Raw genomic sequence first — 21,652 nt, forward strand, 5'->3', positions numbered from 1 at the left:
GGAATTTTAAGTAATTAGTAAACTTTTAGATTTTTTAACTGCATTTTTAGATTTTTTAACTTTTTAAACTGCATTTTTCAACTTGCATTTTACTTGCATTTTATCAATTACTTGCATTTTAGCAATTAAATTCACTTGCTGTATTGTACTTGCATTTTATCAATTAAATGGTTTTATACGGAGTTCATTTGTAATTGGATAATTGGACGAAGTGACGTTGGACCAAAAGACGGGCGGACAAAAAGACGTTGGACCAAAAGACGTGGACGAAGTGTCGTTGGACGAAGTGACGTCGGACGAAAAGACGCGACACGACAGATACCAAAGATACTAAGTTTGAGGTCACGTACCAACCGACTCAAGAACAGCTTCTTCCCCACTGCCATCAGACTTTTGAATGGACCTACCTCGTATTAAGTTGATATTTTCTCTATACCTTGCTATAACTGTAACATTATATTCTGCAGTCTCTCCTTCCTTCCCTGTGTACGGTATGCATTGTTTGTACAGCATGCAAGAAACAATACTTTTCACTGTATACCCACCCATGTGACAATAATAAATCAAATCAAATTAAAGAGTGTACGTGTGCGAGAGAGAGAGATAGAGAGCAAGTGTACGTTTGTGAGAGACATGGCGAGCGAGTGTACATGTATGTGAGAGAGATAGAGAGCGGGTGTATGTGTGTGAGAGAGAGTGAGCATACATGTATTTGAGAGAGATAGAGATAGAGAGAGAGAGAGAGCGCGAGAGAACATGAGTGCACGTGTATGTGAGATAGAGAGCGAGTGTATGTGAGAGAGAGAGAGATAGAGAACGTGTACGTGTGTCAGGGAGAGAGAGCGTGCGAGTGTATGTGTGTCTGAGAGAGATAGAGAGCGAGTGTACGTGTGAGAGCGAGAGATAGAGAGCCAGTGTAGGTGTGTGGGAGAGACAGAGAGCGAGGATACATGCTTGAGAGAGACAGAGAGCGAGTGTACGTGTGTGACAGAGACAAAGCGAGTGTATGTGTGTGACAGAGACAGAGCGAGTGTACGTGTGTGACAGAGACAGAGCGAGTGTACGTGTGTGACAGAGACAGAGCGAGTGTACGTGTGTGACAGAGAGAGTGTACGTGTGTGACAGAGACAGAGCGAGTGTACGTGTGTGGGATAGAAAATGATGTATATGTGTATGTTAGAGAGATAGAGAACGACTGTACGTGTGCGAGAGAGAGAACGAGAGCGAGTGTATGTGTTTGAGCGAGATAGAGAGTGAGTGTACGTGTGTGTGACATGTGTTTGAGAGATAGAGATCAAGTGTACCTGTGTGAGAGCGAGAGATAGAGCGTACATGAGAGAGCGAGAGTGAGAGTGAGATTGTGAGAGTGAGTCTGAGAGAGAGAGCGCGAGTGTACATGTGTTTGAGGGAGAAAGATGGAGAGCGAGTTAAGGTGTGAGAGAGATAGAGAGTGAGCGTTTATGTGAGAGTGTACGTGGGTGTGAGAGAAATAGAGAGCGAGTATGTGTGTGTGACAAAGAGACAGAGAGCGAATGTACGTGAGGGAGATAGTGTAAGTGTGATAGAGTGTACGTGAGTGTGAGAGAGCGAGTGTACGAGAGAGAGAGAGAGAGAGAGAGAGAGAGATGGAGATAGACAGGGAGTGTACGTGTCTGAGAGATAGAGAGGAAGTGTGCATGTGTGTGACATAGTGAGTGTACATGCGTGGGAAAGACAGAGAGCATGTGTACACGTGTGTGAGATATAGAGCGAGTGTACACATACGAGAGATAGAGAGTGAGTGTACACGTTAAACAGAGACAGAGCAAGTGTACTTGTGTGAGAAAGAGAGACAGCGAGTATATGTGTCTGACAGATGGAGAGCAAGCGTACATGTATGAGAGAGATAGAGAGTGAGTGTTCGTGTGTGTGAGAGCGAGAAAGAGAGCGAGTGTACTTGTGTTTGAGCAAAATAAAGCGAGTGTACGTATGTGAGAGCGCGAGTGTACGTATGTGAGACATAGAGCGAATGTTCATGAGTGAGAGAGAGAGAGAGAGAGCGAGTGAACATGCGTGAGAGAGTGAGAGAGAACGAGTGTACGTGTGTGTGAGAGATAGAGCACGTGGACATGTGTGAGAGAGATAGAGAGCGAGTGAACATGTGTGAGAGTGATAGAGAACGAGTGTACGTGTGTTTGAGAGCACATGGACATGTGTGAGAGAGATAGAGGGCAAGTGGAGGTGTGTGAGAGAGATAAGAGAGCGAGTGTACATGAGAGAGAGAGAGAGAGATATAGAGATAGAAAGCAAGTATACATGTGTGTGTGAAAGAGAGCAAGTGTACGTGTGTGAGAGAGAGATAGAGATTGAGTGTACGTGTGTGTGTGTGAGTGAGAGAGATAAAGAGCAAGTCTACATGTGTGAGAGAGAGAGTGCGGGTGTACATGTGAGAGAGAGAGAGAGAGAGAGAGAGAGAGAGAGAGAGAGAGAGAGAGAGAAAGAAAGAGAGAGAGAGAGAGAGCACTCAAGTGTACGTGTGTGAGAGACATGGAGAGCGAGTGTACGTGTGATAGAGAGATAGGGAAAAGTGTATGTGTGTGATAGAGATAGAGAGCAAGTGTACGTGTGTGATAGAGAGCAAGTGAACATGAGAGAGAGACAGGGAACAAGTGTACATGTGTGAGAGAGATAGAGAGTGTGTGTACGTGTGCGAGAGAGAGATAGAGAGTGTGTGTACGTGTGAGAGAGAGATAGAGAGCAAGAGTACGTGTGTGAGATAGCGAGCGAGTGAATATGTGTGAGATAAGAGCGAGTGTACATGAGAGAAAGATAGAGAGCGAGTGTACATGAGAGAGAGATAGAGAGCGAGTATACATGTGTTTGAGGGAGGGAGATCGAGAACGGGTGTCCGCATGTGAGAGAGAGTGAGCGTACATGTGAGTGAGAGAGATAGAGATAGAGGGAGAGAGAGCGAGAGAATGCGAGTGCACGTCTATGTCAGAGCGAGTGTATGTGAGAGAGAGAGAAAGAAATAGAGAGTGAGAGTACGTGTATGTGAGAGGGACAGTGTATGTGGGTGATTGAGGTAGTGAGCGAGTGTACAGGTGTGGGAGAGTGAGAGATGGAGAGCGAGTGTACATGTGTGAGAGAGAGATAGAGAGCGAGTGAAAATGTGAGAGAGAGATGGAGAGCAAGTGTTCATGAGAGAGCAGAGATAGAGACAGAGAGCCAGTGTACATGTATGAGGGAGGGAAGGATGACGAGCGAGTGTATGTGCGTGAGAGACATGGAGAACAAGTGTACATGTATGTGACACAGATAGAGAGCGGCAGAACGTGAGTGCACGTGTATGTGAGATAGAGAGCGAGTGTATGTGAGAGAGAGACAGAGAGCAAATGTACGTATGTGAGAGAGAGAAAAAACGTGTTGGTGTGTCAGGGAGACAGAATGAGTGTCCGTGCCTGGGAGAGAGAGCGCGTGAGTCTATTTTTGTCTGAGAGAGATAGAGAGCGACTGTACATGTGAGTGACAGAGATAGAGAGTGAGGATACATGCTTGAGAGAGAGTGTGTGTATGTGTGTCTGAGAGAGATAGAGAGCGAGTGTACGTGTGTGAGAGAGAGAGATAGAAAGCGAGGATACATGCTTGAGAGAGCGAGTGTATGTGTGAGAGAGACCGAGAGCGCGAGTGTACGCATGTGTGAGAGATAGAGAGCGTGTTTACGTGTGTGAGAGATAGAGAGCGAGTGTACGTGTGACCAAGACAGACCAAGTATACATGTGTGACAGATAGAGAGCGAGTGTACGTGTCAGATAGAAAGCGATGTATATGTATATGTTAGAGAGATAGAGAGACTGTACGTGTGTGAGAGAGAGATAGAGAGCGACTGTACATGTGTGAGAGAGAACAAGAGCGAGTGCATGTGTGTTTGAGCGAGATAGAGAGCGAGTGTACGTGTGTGGGAGGTGGAGTGAGAGTGTGAGAGAGAGTGTGAGAGAGAGAGTTAAAGAGAGCGAGAGAGTCAGAGAGAGAGAGAGCCAGAGAGAGAGTCAGCGAGTGCACGTGTGTTTGAGGGAGAGAGATGGAGAGCGAGTGAACGTGTGAGAGAGACAGAGAGAGAAAGTGTACGTTTATGTAAGAGAGTATACGTGGGTGTGAGAGAGATAGAGAGCGAGTATGTGTGTGCGACAAAGAGACACTTAAACTAATGTGGCAGGGGATGGGAACCAATGCAGGAAGTCGGAAGGTAGTAAAACAGGGACAGAAACAAATGGCAGTAAGGGGGAAAGTATAAGGCAGTGAAGCCATAGTCAAAAATCAAAAAGGGCGACAGTACAAGGTACAGTGACTGAGGAGAGCTCAGTGAATAGGCCCAGTAATACTAAAAGGAATACAACTGGAAGTAAAAACATTAATGGTAAACGACGCGGCAGGTTGTTACATGAAATTATGGGTTCAAGGACAAGGAAAATTAGGAGAAAAGTTAGAGGAAGTTTAACTGAGGAAAGGTTACTGATTGAGGTGTTAAGATTCAAAACAGAGGTAAAAAAACCAACATAGGTATACTTTACCTGAATGCTTGTGGTTTTTGGAATAAAGTAAATGAGTTGATGGCGCAAATCATTGTGAATGACTATGATTTAGTGGCCATTACTGAAACATGGTTAAAGGATGGTCACGACTGGGAGTTAAATATCCAAGGGTATCAAACTATTCGGAAGGACAGAGTGGATGGTAAGGGAGGTCGTGTAGCTCTGTTATTTAAGGATGACATCCAGGGAAGAGTAAGGGATGACATCGGTGCTATGGAGGATAAGGTTGAATCAATTTGGGTGAAAATCAGGAATAGTAAGGCGAAAAAGTCACTGATAGGAGTAGTCTATAGGCCACCAAACAGTAAAATTATGGTGCGGTAGGCAATAAACAAAGAAATAACGGATGCATGTAGAAATGGTACAGCAGTTATCATGGGGGATTTTAATCTACATGTCGATTGGTTTAACCAGGTCGGTCAAGGCAGTCTTGAGGAGGAGTTCATAGAATGTATCTGCGATAATTTCCTAGAATAGTTTGTAATAGAACCTACGAGCGAACAAGCGGTCCTAGATCTGGTCCTGTGTAATGAGACAGGATTGATTCATGATCTCATAGTTAGGGATCCTCTCGGAAGGAGCGATCACAATATGGTGGAATTTAAAATACAGATGGAGGGTGAGAAGGTAAAATCAAATACTCGTATTTTGCGCTTAAACAAAGGAGATTACAATGGGATGAGAGAAGAATTAGTTAAGATAGACTGGGAGCAAAGACTTTATGGTGGAACAGTTGAGGAATAGTGGAGAACCTTCCAAGTGATTTTTCACAATGCTCAGCAAAGGTTTATACCAACAAAAGGAAGGACGGTAGAAAGAGGGAAAATCGACCGTGGATATCTAAGGAAATGAGGGAGAGTATCAAATTGAAGGAAAATGCATACAAATTGGCAAAGATTAGTGGGAGACTAGAGGACTGGGAAATATTTAGGGGGCAACAGAAAGCTACTAAAAAAGCTCTAAAGAAGAGTAAGATAGATTATGAGAGTAAACGTGCTGAGAATATAAAAACAGTAAAAGTTTCTGCAAATATATAAAACAAAAAAAGAGTGGTTACGGTAAATATTGGTCCTTTAGAGGATGAAAAGGGAGATTTAATAATGGGAGATGAGTAAATGGCTGAGGAACTGAACAGGTTTTTTGGGGCGATCTTCACAGTGGAAGACACAAATAACATGCCAGTGACTGATAGAAATGAGGCTATGACAGGTGAGGACCTTGAGATGATTGTTATCACTAAGGACGTAGTGATGGGCAAGCTAATGGGACTAAAGGTAGACAAGTCTCCTGGCCCTGATGGAATGCATCCCAGAGTGCTGAAAGAGATGGCTAGGGAAATTGCAAATTCACTAGTGATAATTTACCGAAATTCACTAGACTCTGGGGTGGTCCCGTCGGATTGGAAATTAGCAAACATGACACCACTGTTTAAAAAAGGAGGTAGGCAGAGAGCGGGTAATTATAGGCCAGTGAGCTTAACTTCGGTAGTAGGGAAGATGCTGGAATCTATCATCAAGGAAGAAATAGCGAGGCATCTGGATGGAAATTGTCCCATTGGGCAGACACAGCATAGGTTCATAACGGGCAGGTCGTGCCTAACTAATTTAGTGGAATTTTTTGAGGACATTACCAGTGCAGTAGATAACGGGGAGCCAATGGATGTGGTATATCTGGATTTCCAGAAAGCCTTTGACAAGGTGCCACACAAAAGGTTGCTGCATAAGATAAAGATGCATGGCATTAAGGGTAAAGTAGTAGCATGGATAGAGGATTGGTTAATTAATAGAAAGCAAAGAGGGGGATTATTGGGCGTTTCTCTGGTTGGCAATCAGTAGCTAGTGGTGTCCCTCAGCGATCAGTGTTGGGCCCACAATTGTTCACAATTTATATAGATGATTTGGAGTTGGGGACCAAGGGCAATGTGTCCATGTTTGCAGACAACACTACGATGAGTGGTAAAGCAAAAAGTGCAGAGGATACTGGAAGTCTAGAGAGGGATTTGGATAGGTTAAGTGAATGGGCTAGGACAGGGGTGGGCAAACTACGGCCCGTGGGCCGCATGCGGCCCGCCAAAGGTCTTTATGCGGCCCACCAAAGGTCAAGTCATAAAAAATTTTTTTTTTTTTTTTTAAATAAGGTTAATGGGGGGGGGGGGGGGGGGGGGGGCTGTTGGGTTACTGGTATAGGTGGATACGTTGACTTGAGTACGGTGATCATTGCTCGGCACAACATCGAGGGCCGAAGGGCCAGTTCTGTGCTGTACTGTTCTATGTTCTATGTTCTATATGAGGCGCCCAGAATCATAACCGGGTGAAGCGCCATTTTTGAAAAGTAGAGAAAAAGAGGGCTAAAGGCAGGATGCCGCCGGGGGAAGCGCTGAGGTATATGCCACATGCTAATTGGTTACAACCGGGACTATTAATTTACTATGCGGCCCTTTAAAATTGTGAATTTCTGAATGTGGCCCTTGCACGGAAAAGTTTGCCCACCCCTGGGCTAGGATCTGACAAATGGAATACAATGTTGACAAATGTGAGGTTATCCATTTTGGTAGGAATAACAGCAAATGGGATTATTATTTAAATGATAAAATATTAAAACATGCTGCTGTGCAGAGAGACCTGGGTGTGCTAGTGCATGAGTCACAGAAAGTTGGTTTACAGGTGCAACAGGTAATTAAGAAGGCAAATGGAATTTTGTCCTTCATTGCTAGAGGGATGGAGTTTAAGACGAGGGAGGTTATGCTGCAATTGTATAAGGTGTTAGTGAGGCCACACCTGGAGTATTGTGTTCAGTTTTGGTCTCCTTACTTGAGAAAGGACCTACTGGCACTGGAGGGTGTGCAGAGGAGATTCACTAGGTTAATCGCAGAGCTGAAGGGGTTGGATTACGAAGCGAGGTTGGGTAGACTGTGACTGTACTCGTTCGAATTTGGAAGGATGAGGGGGGATCTTCTAGAAACATATAAAATTATGAACGGAATAGATAGGATAGATGCGGGCAGGTTGTTTCCACTGGCGGGTGAAAACAGAATGAGAGGGCATAGCCTCAAAATAAGGGGAAGTAGATTTAGGACTGAGTTTAGGAGGAACTTCTTTACCCAAAGGGCTGTGAATCTATGGAATTCCTTGCCCAGTGAAGCAGTTGAGGCTCCTTCATTAAATTTTTTTAAGCTAAAGATAGATAGTTTTTTGAAGAATAAAGGGATTAAGGGTTATGGTGTTCGGGCTGGAAAGTGGAGCTGAGTCCACAAAAGATCAGCCATGATCTCATTGAATGGCGGAGCAGGCTCGATGGGCCAGATAGCCTACTCCTGCTCCTAGTTCTTATGTTCTTCTGACAGAGAGCGAGTGTACGTGTGTGAGAGAGAGTGTGGGAGATCGTGTGTGAGAGAGAGAGAGATAGAGAGCAAGTATACATGAGTGAGATAGTGTAAGTGTGATAGAGTGTACGTGAGTGCGAGAGAGCAAGTATACACGAGTGCGAGATAGCGAGTGTACGAGTGAGAGATGGAGATAGACAGGGATTGTACGTATGTGTGACAGATAGAGAGCGAGTGTAGGTGTGTGAGAGAGATAGAGAGTGAGTGTACGTGTGTGAGATATAGAGAGTGAGTGTACGTGTATGAGAGGTATAGAGAATGAGTGTACGTGTATGAGAGATATAGAGAGTGAGTGTACGTGTATGAAAGATATAGAGAGTGAGTGTACGTGTATGAGAGATATAGAGAGTGTACGTGTATGAGAGTTATAGAGAGTGAGTGTACGTGTATGAGAGATATAGAGAGTGAGTGTACGTGGATGAGAGATATAGAGAGAGAGTGTACGTGTATGAGAGATATAGAGAGTGAGTGTACGTGTATGAGAGATATAGAGAGTGTGAGTATACGTGTATGAGAGATATAGAGAGTGAGTGTACATCTATAAGAGATATAGAGAGTGAGTGTACGTGTATGAGGGATATAGAGAGCGAGTGTACGTGTCTCTGAGGGAGATAGAGAGCGAGTGTACGTGTATGAGAGATATAGAGAGCGAGTGTACGTGTATGAGGGATATAGAGAGCGAGTGTACGTGTATGAGAGATATAGAGAGTGAGTGTACGTGTATGAGAAATATAGAGAGCGAGTGTACGTGTATGAGAGATATAGAGAGCGAGTGTACGTGTATGAGAGATATAGAGAGAGTGTACGTATATGAGAGATATAGAGAGTGAGTGTACGTGTATGAGAGATATAGAGTGAGTGTACGTGTCTCTGAGAGAGATAGAGAACGAGTGTACGTGTCTCTGAGAGAGATAGAGAGCGAGTGTACGTCTGTGAGAGATATAGAGAGCGAGTGTACGTGTATGAGAGATATAGAGAGCGAGTGTACGTGTATGAGAGATATAGAGAGCGGGTGTACGTGTGTGAGAGAGATAGAGAGTGTACGTGTGTGAGAGATAGAGAGCGGGTGTACGTGTGTGAGAGAGATAGAGAGTGTACGTGTGTGAGAGAGATAGAGAGTGTACGTGTGTGAGAGATAGAGAGCGGGTGTACGTGTGTGAGAGAGATAGAAAGCGGGTGTACGTGTGTGAGAGAGATAGAGAGCGGGTGTACGTGTGTGAGAGATAGAGAGCGGGTGTACGTGTGTGAGAGAGATAGAGAGCGGGTGTACGTGTGTGAGAGAGATAGAGAGTGTACGTGTGTGAGAGATAGAGAGCGGGTGTACGTGTGTAAGAGATAAGCGAGTGTAAGAGAGGGCAGCACGGTAGCATAGTGGTTAGCATCAATGCTTCACAGCTCCAGGGTCCCAGGTTCGTTTCCCGGCTGGGTCACTGTCTGTGCGGAGTCTGCACGTCCTCCCCGTGTGTGCGTGGGTTTTCTCCGGGTGCTCCGGTTTCCTCCCACAGTCCAAAGATGTGCGGGTTAGGTGGATTGGCCATGCTAAATTGCGCGTAGTGTCCTAAAAAGTAAGGTTAAGGGGGAGTTGTTGGGTTACGGGTATAGGGTGGATACGCGAGTTTGAGTAGGGTGATCATTGCTCGGCACAACATCGAGGGCCGAAGGGCCTGTTCTGTGCTGTACTGTTCTAAATCTAAATCTAAATGAGAGCGAGTGTACATGAGAGAGCGATAGAGAGCGAGTGTACGTGTGTGAGAGAGATAGAGAGCGAGTGTACGTGTGAGAGAGAGATAGAGAGCGAGTGTACGTGTGTGAGAGATAGAGAGCGGGTGTACGTGTGTGAGAGAGATAGAGAGCGGGTGTACGTGTGTGAGAGAGATAGAGAGCGAGTGTACGTGTGTGAGAGAGATAGAGAGCGAGTGTACGTGTCTCTGAGAGAGATAGAGAGAGCGAGTATACGTGTATTAGAGAGATAGAGAGCGAGTGTACGTGTATTAGAGAGATAGAGAGCGAGTGTACGTGTGTGAGAGAGATAGAGAGTGTACGTGTGTGAGAGATAGAGAGCGGGTGTACGTGTGTGAGAGAGATAGATTGTGTACGTGTGTGAGAGATAGAGAGCGAGTGTACATGTGTGAGAGAGATAGAGAGCGAGTGTACGTGTGTGAGAGATAGAGAGCGGGTGTACGTGTGTGAGAGAGATAGAGAGCGAGTGTACGTGTGAGAGAGATAGCGAGAGCGAGTATACGTGTATTAGGGAGATAGAGAGCGAGTGTACGTGTCTCTGAGAGAGATAGAGAGAGCGAGTGTACGTGTATTAGAGAGATAGAGAGCGAGTGTACGTGTGTGAGAGAGATAGAGAGTGTACGTGTGTGAGAGATAGAGAGCGGGTGTACGTGTGTGAGAGATAGAGAGTGAGTGTACGCGTGTGAGAGAGATAGAGAGCGAGTGTACATGTGTGAGAGATAGAGAGTGTACGTGTGTGAGAGATAGAGAGCGGGTGTACGTGTGTGAGAGAGATAGATTGTGTACGTGTGTGAGAGATAGAGAGCGAGTGTACGCGTGTGTGAGAGATAGAGAGCGAGTGTACATGAGAGAGCGATAGAGAGCGAGTGTACGTGTGTGAGAGAGATAGAGAGCGAGTGTACGTGTCTCTGAGAGAGATAGAGAGAGCGAGTGTACGTGTATTAGAGAGATAGAGAGCGAGTGTACGTGTCTCTGAGAGAGATAGAGAGAGCGAGTGTACGTGTGAGAGAGAGATAGAGAGCGAGTGTACGTGTGTGAGAGATAGAGAGTGTACGTGTGTGAGAGATAGAGAGCGGGTGTACGTGTGTGAGAGAGATAGATTGTGTACGTGTGTGAGAGATAGAGAGCGAGTGTACGTGTGTGAGAGAGATAGAGAGAGAGTGTACGTGTATTAGAGAGATAGAGAGCGAGTGTACGTGTCTCTGAGAGAGATAGAGAGAGCGAGTGTACGTGTATTAGAGAGATAGAGAGCGAGTGTACGTGTGTGAGAGAGATAGAGTGTATGTGTGTGAGAGATAGAGAGCGGGTGTACATATGTGAGAGAGATAGATTGTGTACGTGTGTGAGAGATAGAGAGCGAGTGTACGTGTGTGAGAGAGATAGAGAGCGAGTGTACGTGTATTAGAGAGATAGAGAGTGTACGTGTGAGAGAGATAGAGAGAGAGTGTACGTGTGTGAGAGAGATAGAGAGCATACGTGTGAGAGAGATAGAGAGCGAGTGTACGTGTGTGAGAGAGATAGAGAGTGTACGTGTATTAGAGAGATAGAGAGCGAGTGTACATGTGAGAGAGATAGAGAGTGAGTGTACGTGTGAGAGAGATAGAGAGTGAGTGTACGTGTGTGAGAGAGAGTGAGTGTACGTGTGTTTCCTCCGGGTGCTCCGGTTTCCTCCCACAGTCCAAAGAAGTGCAGGTTAGGTGATACATTGGCTATGATAAATTGCCCTTAGTGACCAAAAAGGTGAGGAAGGGTTATTGGGTTGCGAGGATCGGGTGGAAGCGGACCGGTGCAGACTCGATGGGCTGAATGGCCTATATGTTCTATTTTATGCTGTTTGGCACACAAGGCGTCCTGTGTTGTAGCTTCACCAGTTTGACACCTGATATTTCAGTTTGCTCCTGCCATGCTCTCCTGCTCCCTTCATTGAACCAGGGTTGGTCCCCGACCTTGCTGGGGGATATGCCGAGCCATCAGGTTGCAGATTGTGGTTGAATAGAATTCTGCGAATGCTGCTGATGGCCCACAGCACCTCGTGGATTCCCAATCTTGAGTTGCTAGATCGGTTCTGGACCTATCCCATTTAGCACAGTGGTAAACGATGGAGGGTATCCACAATATGAAGACGGGACTTTGTCTCCACAAGGACTGTGCGGTGGTCACTTCTACCGACACTGTCATGGACAGAGGCATCTGCGGCAGGCAGGTTGGTGAGGATGAGGTCAAATATGTTTTTCCCTCTTGTTGGTTCCCACACTTCCTGCTCCAGTCCCAGTCCAGCAGCTGTGTCCTTTTAGACCCGGCCAGATCGGTCTGTGGTGGTCCTACCGAGCCACTCTTGGTGATCGACATTGAAATCCCACTCCCAGAGTACATTCTGCGGCCTCAACACCCTCAGTGCTTCCTCCAAGTGACGTTCAACGTGGAGGAGAACTGATTCTGCAGCTGATGGTGGCCAGTACGTGGTATCAGCAGGAGGTTTCCTGGCCCGTGTTTCACCTGAAGCCAGAAGACTTCATGGGGTCCAGAGTTGATGTTCAAGACTCCCAGGAGACCTCCTCTCTCCACATTGTCCCCATCAAACACTCCCAGGGCAGGGGCAGCACGGGGTTAGATACAGAGTAAAGCTCCCTCTACACTGTCCCCATTAAACACTCCCAGGGCAGGTACAGCACAGGGTTAGATACAGAGTAAAGCTCCCTCTGCACTATCCCCATCTAACACTCCCAGGACAGGTACAGCACGGGGTTAGATACAGAGTAAAGCTCCCTCTACACTGTCCCCATCAAACACTCCCAGGGCAGGGGCAGCACGGGGTTAGATACAGAGTAAAGCTCCCTCTACACTGTCCCAATCAAACACTCCCAGGACAGGTACAGCACGGGGTTAGATACAGAGTAAAGCTCCCTCTGCACTATCCCCATCTAACACTCCCAGGACAGGTACAGCACGGGGTTAGATACAGAGTAAAGCTCCCTCTACACTGTTCCCATCAAACACTCCCAGGACAGGTACAGCACGGGGTTAGATACAGAGTAAAGCTCCCTCTGCACTATCCCCATCTAACACTCCCAGGACAGGTACAGCACGGGGTTAGATACAGAGTAAAGCTCCCTCTACACTGTTCCCATCAAACACATCCAAGACAGGTACAGCATAGGGTTAGTTACAGAGTACAATTTCCTCTACACTGTCCCGGTCAAACACTCCCAGGACTGGGACAACGGGGGTTAGATACAGAGTAAAGCTCCCTCTACACTATCCCCATCTAACACTCCCAGGCCAAGTACAGCACGGGGTTAGATACAGAGTAAAGCTCCCTCTGCACTATCCCCATCAAACACTCCCAGGACAGGCACAGCAGGGGGTTAGATACAGAGGAAAGCCAACAAGCCCTGGACAGGCAGAATCTCTCGCTGCACTGTCCCCAATGCACACTCCCAGGATAGGTTCAAAACAGGTTAGATACAGAGTAAAGTTCCCTCTACACTGTCCCCATTAAACACTCCCAGGACCGGTACAACATGGGTTAGATGCAGAGTAAAGCTCCCTCTGCCCTGTCCCCATTAAACACTCCCAGGACAGTCACTGGCATTAGATAGAGAGTAAATCTCCCAGACACTGGCCCAGTCAAAAACACTCAAGACAGACATGGCATGCGGTTAGATACAGAGTAAAGCTTACTCTACACTGTCCCCATCAATCACTCCCAGGACTCTAGACAAAGTGGTAGCACAGTGGTTAGCACAGTTGTTTAACAGGGCCAGGGTCCCTGGTTCGAGTCCGGCTTGGGTGACTGTCACTGCGGAGTCTGCACGTTCTCCCAGTGTTTGCGTGGGTTTCCTCCAGGTGCTCCGGTTTCCTCCCACAGTCCATGATGTGCAGGTTAGGTGGATTGGCCATGCTAAATTGCCCTTCGTGTTCAAAAGGTTGGGTGGGGTCACAGGAAGGGTGGACGTGTGGCCTTAGGTAGGGTGCTCTTTCAAAGGGGCCGAATGGCCATCTTCTGCACTGTAAATTCTATGACTGATATACCTTGGGGTAGATGCATTCTGAAGCTCGCTCTACCCTCTCCCAATTAGATGCTCCCAGCACAGGTACAGTACGAGAGTAAACTCCCACTATACTGTCACCATCAAAAATTCCCAAGACAGGTACAACACAGGATTAAATACAGAGTAACGCTCCATGGGCACTGTACCCATCAATCACTCCAAGGACAGGCACAGCATGGGGTTACATTTAGAGGAAAGCTTCCTCTACACTGTTGCCATCAAACATTCCCAGCACAGGTACAGCACGGGGTTAGATACAGAGTAAAGCTCCCACTTCACTGTTGCCATCAAACTCTCCCAGGACAGGTACAACATGGGTTAGAATCAGAGTAGAGCTCCCTCTAGACTGTCACTGTCTAACACTCCCAGGACAGGTGCAACATGGCGTTAGATCGAGAGTAAGTCTCCAAGATACTATCCCAGTCAAACACACACAAGACAGGCATGGCTGGCAGAGTGAAACTCCGTCTATACTGTCCGCATCAAAAACTCCCAGGACAGAGCACCGTGGCACAGTGGGTTAGCACTGTGGCCTCGTGGCGCCGAGGTCCCAGGTTCGATCCCGGCTCTGGGTCACTGGCCGTGTGGAGTTTGCACGTTCTCCCCATGTTTGCGTGGGTTTTGCCCCCTGTGGTAGTCACCACTGTTGTATATATATCGTATATGAGGTGTATTACGGTAAGGCTCCTGTACTACAGGTACAGGGGTAGATCCCTGCCTGCTGGCTCCGCCCAGTAGGCAGAGTATAAATGTATGGGCTCTCCGAGCTGCAGACATTTTGGCAGCAGCTGCGGGAAGCTACACATCTCTGCGTAATAAAGCCTCGATTACTCTCTACTCTCGTCTCGTGGTAATTGATAGTGCATCAATTTATTACGCAGAGATTTTACAATGATGGATCTCCGCATCAAGCCTGATCGCCTGCAGCTGCACCCTCAAGCAGACAATGCCAAGTCGGCCTTCGCCCATTGGCTAGCTTGCTTTGAAGCCTACATCTGATCTGCGACAGAACCGCCCACAGAGGCACAGAAACTCCAGACCCTGTATACGGGGCTGAGCTCCGATATCTTTCCCCTCATCCAGGACGCGCCTACCTACGCGGAGGCCATGGCGCTACTGAAGGAGAATTACACTCAGCAGACCAACAAAATCTACGCCAGGCATCTCCTGTCCACACGGCATCAACTCCCCGGTGAGTCTGTGGAAGATTTCTGGCGTGCCCTGCACGCCCTGGCAAGGGACTGCGATTGCCAGGCCATTTCGGCCGTTGAACATTCTGAACTCCTAATTAGGGACGCTTTTGTTACGGGCATAGGGTCGGCGTACATCCGCCAGCGCCTCTTAGAAGGGGCTACCCTTGACCTCGCAGCGATCAAGAAACTTGCGATCTCACTCACAGTCGCCTCCCGCAATGTACAGGCGTACGCCCCCGACCGCACGGCGCCCCCCTCCTGGACATCATGGACCCCGCCAGCGAACACCCCATCGTGGACCCCAGCAGCGAACACCCCATCGTGGACCCCAGCAGCGACCGCACTTAGCCAACCCCAAGCCTGAGCCGCGCGGCAGCCAACCAACTCCAGGGGACCCAAGTGCTACTTCTGTGGACAGACAAAGCACCCCTGGCAGCGCTGCCCAGTGCGGAGCGCACTCTGCAAGGCCTGCGGGAAGAAAGGACATTTTGCTGCTGTGTGCCAGGCCCATTCGATCGCCACTGTAACCAGACCCATTGTACCTGCACCCCCCATGTGCGACACGTGGGAGTCGCCATCTTGCTCGCCTCAGGACACATGTGGCCTGTAGGCACCGCCATCTTTAACGCCGCCCGCCACGTACACCCCGTGGGTGCCGCCATCTTCGTCGCCTGCTCATCGTGCACCTCATCGGGCCGCTCATCACCTGCAACCGCTGCCGACCAGTCAGGGGCCTTCCAACACCAGTTGCGTCTCGCCTCCATCATGATTGACCAGTCCCGACCGCACAACCTCGCGACCGTATCGACGGCAGTGAAGGTCGATGGGCACAAGACTTCATGCCTTTTGGACTCCGGGAGCACAGAGAGCTTCATCCACCCCGATACGGTAAGGCACTGCTCCCTCACGGTACACCCCATTAACCAGAAAATCTCCCTGGCCTCCGGATCCCACTCCATGGCGATCCGTGGGTACTGCATCACCACCCTCACCGTCCAGGGCGTGGAGTTCAGCGGCTTCCACCTCTACGTCCTCCCCAACCTCTCGGTCTGGACTTCCAGTGCAACCTCCAGAGTCTAACCCTGAAATTTGATGGGCCCCTACCACCGCTTACTGTCTGCGGTCTCACGGCCCTTAAGGTCGACCCGCCTTCTCTGTTTGCAAACCTCACCCCTCATTGCAAACCCGTCGCCACCAGGAGCAGACGGTACAGTGCCCAGGACAGGACCTTCATCAGGTCTGAGGTCCAGCGGCTGCTACGGGAAGGTATTATCGAGGCCAGTAACAGCCCCTGGAGAGCCCAAGTGGTAGTGGTGAAAACCAGGGAGAAAAACAGGATTGGTTGTTGACTAGAGTCAGTCCATCAATCGGTACGCGCAGCTTGACGCGTACCCCCTCCCACGCATATCTGATATGGTCAATCAGATTGCACAGTACCGGGTCCTCTTGACAGTGGACCTGACATCTGCCTACCAACAGCTCCCCACCTGTAAGGTGGACCGCCCATACACTGCGTTTGAAGCGGACGGCCGCCTTTACCACTTTCTTAGGGTTCCCTTCGATGTCACCAATGGGGTCTCGGTCTTCCAACGGGAGATGTACCGAATGGTTGACCGGTACGGACTGCGGGCCACCTTCCCGTACCTGGATAACGTCACCATCTACGGCCACGACCAGCAGGATCACGAAGCTAACCTTTCCAAATTCCTCCACACCGCCAAACTCCTCAACCTAACGCACAACAAGGAGAATTGCGTGTTCAGCACTAACCGATTAGCCATCCTCGGCTATGTAGTTCAAAATGGAGTTCTAGGGCCCGCCCCGATCGCATGCGCTCCCTCATGGAACTCCCCCTTCCCCACTGCCCCAAGGCCCTTAAATGATGCCTGGGCTTCATCTCGTACTACACCCAGTGGGTCCCTAACTATGCGGACAAGGCCCGCCCACTCATTCACTCCACCATTTTCCCACTGATGGCCGAGGCTCACCAGGCCTTCAACCGTATCAAGGCCGACATCGCCAAGGTCGCGATGCACGCGGTCGACAAGACGCTGCCTTTCCAAGTCGAGAACGATGCATCAGACGTCGCTCTGGCCGCCACCCTCAACCAGGCAGGCAGGCCCGTGGCATTCTTTTCACGCACCCTCCATGCCCAAGCCATCGTAGAAGCTGTGCGACATTGGAGGCATTACCTGGCCGGCAGGAGATTCACTCTCCTCACTGACCAACAGTCAGTTGTCCTCATGTTCAACAACACACATCGGGGCAAGATCAAAAATTATAAGATCTTGAGGTGGAGGATTGAGCTCGCCACCTACATTTACAAGATTTTGTATCACCCCGGTAAGCTCAACGAGCCCCCGATGCCCAATCCGGGGGTACACGTGCCAGCACACAAGTGGACCGACTCCGGACTCTGTCACCCAGGGGTCATCTGGTTTTTTCACTTCATAATGGCCCACTCCAATCTGCCCTACTCCATCGAGGAGGTCAGGGCTATCACCAGAGACTGCCAGGTCTGCGTCGAGTGTAAACCGCACTTCTACCGGCCAGACCGAGCACACCTAGTGAAGGCCTCCCGTCCCTTTGAACACCTCAGCGTGGATTTCAAAGAACCCCTCCCCTCCACCGACCGAAACACGTACTTTCTTCACGTGGTCGACGAATATTCCAGATTCCCCTTCGTCGTCCCATGCCCCGATATGATATCTGCCACCGTCATCAAAGCCCTCAACACCATCTTCGCTCTGTTCGGTTTCCCAGCCTACGTCCACAGCGACCGGGGAACCTCATTCGTGAGTGATGAGCTGCACCAGTACCTGCTCATCAAGGGCATCACCTCGAGCAGTTCAACCAGCTACCACCCCTGGGGAAACGGGCAGGTGGAGCAGGAGAATGGGACGGTCTGGAAGGCCGTCCAGCTGGCCATACGGTCCAGAAATCTCCCAACCTCCTTCTGGCAGGAGGTCCTCCCCGACGCCCTGCACTCCATTCAGTTGCTCCTTTGCACTGCGACTAATGAAACCCCCCATGAACGTCTCTTTGCCTTCCCCAGGAAGTCCACCTCCGGGGTTTTGCTCCCAACGTGGCTGGCAGCTCCAGGAACCGTTCTCCTCCGCAAGCACGTGCGGCTCCTCAAAGCGGTTGAGAGGGTACAGCTACTCTATGCGAACCCGCAGTACGCCTATGGCCGCCAAGATACAGTCTCCCTCAGGAACCTGACGCCAACTGGGTCCCCAAACCTCCCCCCCCCCGCCCCGGCGCCACCCTTCCTCCCCCCAGCGCACCTTACCACAGCCCCCGCTCCAGGACGATCCGTCCTCCCCTTGGTCTCACCCAGGGATGAAGATGAGGTCGACAAGCTCCCAGAGTCACCGACGACCGAACTGACACCTGCATCGCCACCGGGACTGCGGCGCTCGCAACGGAGGATCAAGGCGCCCGATCGTCTGAATTTGTAAACTTTTCCTAAATGCTGGACTCGTTTTTAACAGGGGGTGAATGTGGTAGTCACCACTGTTGTATATATATCGCATATGAGGTGTATTACGGTCAGGTTCCTGTACTACAGGTACGGGGTAGATCCCTGCCTGCTGGCTCCGCCCAGTAGGCGGAGGATAAATGAGTGGGCTCTCCGAGCTGCAGCCATTTTGGCAGCAGCTGCGGGAGGCTACACATCTCTGCGTAATAAAGCCTCGATTACTCTCTACTCTCGTCTCGTCGCAATTGATAGTGCATCACCCCCACAACCCAAAAATGTGCAAGTTAGGTGGATTGAACATGCTAAATTGCCCTTAATTGGAAACATTAACTGGGTACTCTAAATTTTAAAAAAACTCCCAGGACAGCTCAAAATGGGGTTAGATAAAGAGTAAAGCTCCCTCTACCCTCTCCCAATCAGATGCTCCTAGCACAGGTACAACACGCGGTTAGATACAGAGTAAAGTTTCCTCTACACTGTTCGCATCAAACAATCCCAGGACAGGTACAGTACGGGGTTAGATACAGAGTAAAGCTCCCTCTACACTGTCCCCATCAAACACTCCCAGGACAGGGACAGCACGGGGCGGTTAGATACAGAGTAAAGTTTCTTCTATACTGTTCGCATCAAACAATCCCAGGACAGGTACAGTACGGGTTTAGATACAGAGTAAAGCTCCCTCTACACTGTCCCCATCAAACAAACCCAGGACAGGTACAGTACGGGGTTAGATACAATAGTAAAGCTCCCTCTACACTGTCAAACACTCCCAGGACAGGTACAGTACGGGGTTAGATACAGAGTAAAGCTCCCTCTACACTGTCAAACACTCCCAGGACAGGTTCAGCATGGTGTTTGTCATGTGAGAGTACCCTTTAAGAAATGGGTGTTTAAGAAATGTACCTTTAAGAAATGAAGCTGCTCATGTTACTGGAGTGATGTCAGAGTGTGGGTGGAGCTGAGCTCCACTTCTGCTTTTTAGTTTCAGTTTGAGAAGAGCTTGGGTGTGTCTGTGTTCTTTCAGTGAGCTGCACTGTTGTTGATCTCTGCCACGCAAAGACTATCTCTGTATCATTTGGGTGAACTCAGAATTGTAAAAAGGTCTCAGTATTAAATGTAACCCTAATGTGTCCCCATCAAACACTCCCAGGACAGATACAGCACGGGCTAGATACAGAGTAAGGCTCCATGGGTACTGTGCCCCTGAAACACTCCCAGAACTGGCAGAGCAAAGGGTTAGATACAGAGAAAATCATCCTCTACACTGTCCCCAACCACACTCCCAGGACAGGCACAGTATGGAGTTAGATACAGAGTAAAGCTCCCTCTCCACTATCCGCATTAAACACTCCCAGGACAGGAACAGCATGGGGTTAAATACAGAGTAAAGCTTCTACACTGTCCCTGTCAAACCTTCCCAGGACTGGTACAACATGGGTTAGATGCAGAGTAAATCTCCCTCTACACTGTCAAACATTCCCAGGATACGCACCGAAGGGCCTGTACTGCGCTGTAATGTTCTATGATCTATGTTCTGTCCTCATGAGCCACTCCCAGGACTTGCACAGCACGGGGTTTTATACAGAATAAAGCTCTCTTCTACACTGTCCCCATCAAACACTCCCAGAACAGGTACAGCACAGAGTTAGATGCAGAGTAAAGCTCCCTCTACACTGTCCCCATCAAACACTCACAGTAATTTGCTAGTTACACAATATTTAACTGTTACATTTCTGGTATTTAGACTGTTGTGGGGGGGGGGGGGGCGGGGGCAGGTGGAGTTGGAGGGTTGATATGGTTTGGGGCACATGGATGTCCTCTGGCTGTGGGACAGAGTCTGTTTCCTCGCTCGTTGCTCGCCATCCAGCTCCTGCTCAGGCTCATGTCCGAGCTGCATCAGGACAGATCCGCTCGCTCTCGCCCACCTCCTCCACATGACTTCCCTCCAAAACGTGGCACAGTTTGCGGCCTTTTTCCCAGGGCCCATCCCCTCCCATGGAACACCCTCCCCATTGTCCAGCTGTGCCACATGCCTCCTCTCTCTGCCAACCCTGCATCAGGCAGGCAGACTGGCACCAGCCGAGTGCTGGTGCAGCAGGTGGTATATGGGGATGGACAAGGTTGCCTTGGCCCCAGGGGCTGAGGGGCAGGAGCTTGGGGGGCACATTCCCTGGCACCGAGCAGGTGAGCTGGGCACCCATTGCCAGCGGGCACAATTGAACAGCGAACATTGCAATAGGAGCATCCGGCCTCACACACCCAATCCAGAAATCACAGATACACATAAATTTGGTCACACTAGGTGGAGGGAAGGGAGGGAGCTGTGCAAATGGAGACAACACTGGATTGTGTGCAATGCAGATAGAGGACAGAGTTTACCTGCTGCAGGATCCAAGCTTTTGCTGCATCAACTCCCTGCCATTGCCTGGGGAGGAAAGGAAGCTTGATTGACAGGAGTGAGGGGCGTGGTCTGCTTCCCTACCCATCAGATAAAACCCCGCCCCCTGTGGGTGGAGGAGCTACGTCCCATGTCCATCAAACAGACCCCGCCCCCGGAAGGGAGGGGTCAATCCTATGTCCATCAGAACAGTCTCCGCCCATTTAGGGCGGGGCCCAACCACCTGTCCATCAGAACAGGCACTGCCCTCTGGGGAGGAGCGAAATCACCTGTCCATCAAACCCTCAACCCCGCCCCCCCGTGGGAGGAGCCCAGTTCCTGTCAATCAAACGCAGTAGCCACCCACAGCAAGAGTAGCTCTGACAGAGAGTCACCCAGACACGAAACGTTAGCTCCCTTTTCTCTCCACAGATGCTGTCAGACCTGCTCAGATTGTCCAGTATTTTCTGTGTCTGTCTCAGATTGCAGTATCCGCAGTAATTTGCTTTATTTGCCCTTCCATCCGTCCATTGAAAAGAGGCCACGCCTCCTGCCGGCAGAGATTCGGGCACTGGCCCTCACGTCCATCACCTTTGAACTCTCACCCTCTGCGTGAGGGGGGGCGGGGCCTTGGCGCCTGTTCCCCATTGGTCGGTCACCTGTGTCAGGCGCGTTGATTGTCGCTGCGCATCATCCTAACTCCGGCGTTTCCATTGGCTGCGGCTTTGTCCTTCCTACATCTACCACCCGCGCGGACACTGATTGGCCGGCCTACCCGTCAATCATCTCAGCTGCTGCGGTATGATTGGCCGAGCAGGTTAAGCACATGATTGGGGGGGCGCACTGATCAGAGGTT

The 21,652-nt window shown here is 49.5% G+C and overlaps 1 protein-coding gene across 1 annotated transcript in view; it reads right to left on the reverse strand.

The window, feature by feature from the left end:
- LOC119955922 (membrane-associated guanylate kinase, WW and PDZ domain-containing protein 1-like) overlaps positions 1-21,389 on the reverse strand; it is a 150,633-nt gene extending 129,244 nt beyond the window's left edge. Inside the window, exon 1 of the mRNA XM_038782579.1 lies at positions 21,241-21,389. The gene's annotated coding sequence lies outside the window, so the exon portion shown is untranslated. The remainder of the gene's footprint in view (positions 1-21,240) is intronic.
- Positions 21,390-21,652: the final 263 nt, after the last annotated feature.

This window comes from Scyliorhinus canicula, chromosome 21 (assembly GCF_902713615.1).
Source record: "Scyliorhinus canicula chromosome 21, sScyCan1.1, whole genome shotgun sequence".
Lineage (NCBI taxonomy): Eukaryota > Metazoa > Chordata > Chondrichthyes > Carcharhiniformes > Scyliorhinidae > Scyliorhinus > Scyliorhinus canicula.